Here is a 3,356-nt window from a genome sequence, read left to right on the forward strand (position 1 = left end):
TGCCCAGTTGCTCAGATACTAAAAATGTGTTTATTGTTACTGTTCCTGAAATGTACTGCTTTGCTGAGAGATGGAGCTGTCTGGATGCCCTATTTCTATAAGCAGTGCCATGTTCATAGGTTTCTGTCAAATGTGACTGGAAGAGTGAAAATCCAATGGTTATAATGCTCTTTTTCAAGAATTATTGTAGATATCTCTCCCTTCCCTGGCCAGCCCCGATGTAACTTTGATTGCTCTGCAAGCCAAGATAAAAAGGCATCTGTTTTGTAGGCAACGAGCCAGTGTCTCTCATTAACAGCAGTGTTTCAGTCAGGATTAATTGCTGCCTAAAGCTGGAGTGTCCCCTTCTCCTGAAGCCCATCTCCATAGATTTCTATGGCGGCACAGTGGGGAATGAAATGGCTACCCTATCTGCAAATCCATAGCCCATCAGGGGTGTTTCTGAGAGAAAGAGGCGATAGATGGGTGGACTCCTCTTGGGTTCTATGGAAATAAAACCAATTGGATGCCCAGGACAGCCTCCAAAGACTCATTCCACACAATGTTATGGATATGAGTGAGCCTTCTCAGAGCTGGGACTCTGAAAATGTTTGCTCAACATTTTGAGAACTGTATTGTATCCCATGGGCTCTTTTGTGTTCCAGCCCTCTTCCTGGCCTATCCCTGAGAAGAGAGGTAGTGAGAAAGGAAAGAATTAAAGAAAAATCTGTTTAACATTTCTTAATTCTATGTTGGAGGAAGGATTTGCATGCAATAATCCTGGAGGTACCTCTCATTCCTGGTTGAAAAACAATAATGACAAAGGTCTTTTGTCTCCACAGGTATGAAGTTTCCCACTTGACTAGGAGCTTTGTCACACTTTTGTCCTGTTGCCTGTGCCCCTGGCTCTCTGGGAATGCTCTGTCCCCTTGTCCCTGCTTCCCCAAGGTGGCTGCATGCAGGCTGTGTTTCTCAGAGGGACTTCCTGCTTTTGCAAAGGGCAAGTGTTTGACATATGGCATAAATTGTAAATGGGCAGTCATAAACAGAGCACAGCAAAAGCCTGTGTTCTTGGAACATCAGTTAAATAATGTGTCCCTGTGATCCCTGCTCAGTATCATAAATATCAAATACAATTCTATGGTGAGCAGGCATGTAAAGGAATTGCTGGCAAGGTAATGTTACAGCTATGAGCAGTGTAAGTGCTGTAAGTTTAATATTTCAATTTCAACAATGCAGTTTGTCTTCAAAATATACTTCCCTTTTTGTCATTGCTATAGCTACAAACTTGTAATTGTTCAGTTTATGTAAATCCAGGAAAGCTCTATTGTTTAATTAGTAAAGCAATCTCAGTCTGAAAAGATGTGATTCCACAAGGAGCTTTTTCTGCTGGTACTGTTATTACCTAAAAAAAAAAAAGAATTGATCTTTCAAACAGACAATGATGTAGCAGGCCTCCCTGAATGGGTTGTTTATGCAGCTGTTTGCAAAAGTACTACCTGAATATTTTTTCTTCCAAAAAGACCATTTCATCAGAATAAAAACTTTACCAAAAAATGTCAATTCTGGTGACATTTCCCTGAAAAGAAAAGGATGGAGTACAGTGCTTTGATAAGGTCAGCCCTTTTCAGAGCAAGCTTTCAATTTTCTGTGACGTATTATTGGTCTTGGGTTTTTTTTTAATTTTTTTTAATAGTATACACAAACAGTTCATATTGGAATGCAACATTGTGATGATGCCATAGTATTTGACTTGTCCTAAGATAGTTCTTTCTTTTCCCCAAAATATTCTTCTGCGGAGAATTAATAGTTTATTTTTTCTACCTGTTTCTGATTCAAGAATGTGGTATTTCTCATGTCCTATCTTACACACATAGCCAAATTAGTGGGTGGCCATGAGCAGTTTCTCTCCTGTCATTTTCTTGTTAATTCCTGATAAGTGTTGTAGTGTTCCTAGGCAGCGATCAAGGAAAAATCTGTATTGTGACCTCTCAACTCAGACAAATGTTTGAAATAACCTCCATCAAAAACCAAGTTTTGTTACATTAGACATTATTTCTGTCCCATGCCTGAAAGGGGGCTTGAGGTTCAGTTGAAGGAAGAAGTCCAATCCTGTTCTGCCTTGTGGCCAGCTAGAACTGAACTCTGGAGAAGTCATTGAGTAAGTTTCTCTTTTTAAAACTAGGAAATCAATTAGGAATCTACTAAACCAGTTCGTTTTCTGCAGGACACTGGGCTGTGTGTTTCTTACTACAATGAAGAAAGTTGCTGAACAGAGATGGGTGACCAGCATGGAAACTCAGAGATACTCCAGCCAGCTTTGCTAAGTGAAATTGGACTGTTCATTCTTAAGGAGGAGTGTCCAACTGAGTGTTTGCAGTTGCACCAGGGAACTTGGAGGATGTGTGGTGGTTGTTTGATCTTTGTGATATGATGGGGGTCAGGAAGTGATCTTATTTGAGATGTTTTCCAGTTTGTGGTGCTTGATTTTGAAAATTCTCCTTCATTTTAATACGTTTGTATATTTTTTTAGGTAGGTATATGTTTCCTCTGGTTTATCTTTCTATCACCCAGGCTGTGTAGTTTGCCACTGTCGTGTTCTGTTTTGTGGGTACTGGAAATATTTGTACTGCATTCAAAGTAAATAAAGGCCTCCCCTGCTCCTGCTCCCTCTATGTGTGACTTTCTTTTTTGACTTCTGTGTGTATAGGCCGAAATGCAATAGCTTCATGCTGTGCAGTCAGTGCTGTATATTCATGCTGTATATTCACATGTGTAGGCACAAGGTAGGGAGTTTGAGGGTGTATTCAGGCATATCTCGGATTTGTGTAGCAAGCCTGCTACAGAAGGTATATTTAGTTGTCCTTCATTTGTGTGCATTTTGAATTCTCTGAGGTAGCATTTAGAAGGAAGATCATCTGTTTGCAGTAACGAAAGGCACTATCTCACTCTAGTTGGAAACAGGCTATGTCAAGGCTGATCCTTGGATTGAGAAGGCACAACTGAATTTTTGAGAAGGATGACAAGATAATCCCTTTCTATTAATGTCACAGAGCTTTAGAGGTAAATTTCATACAAGGGCAACTACGCAAAGAAAGAAACACAGCTGTCAACGAAAGAGTTGTTAATTCACTAAGGTTCTGACACAGCACATATATTAGCATGCTTTAAGCATGTGCATACAGTTTCTGATGAATTAGGCCTGAGATCTTTCAGACACACTGTAAGCAAATATATCCTTTCCAGAAGATACTTCCTGCCTCATTGCAGTAATGTGTACACAGTGGGTTATACCCTCTTCAATTTAAGTTTACTTATGAGCTGTTAAAGCACTGGAGAGAAATGTTTTTCTGATGCCATATTTCTAAGGTTGCAGA

The sequence above is a fragment of the Gavia stellata genome, chromosome Z, assembly GCF_030936135.1.
Source record: "Gavia stellata isolate bGavSte3 chromosome Z, bGavSte3.hap2, whole genome shotgun sequence".
NCBI lineage: Eukaryota > Metazoa > Chordata > Aves > Gaviiformes > Gaviidae > Gavia > Gavia stellata.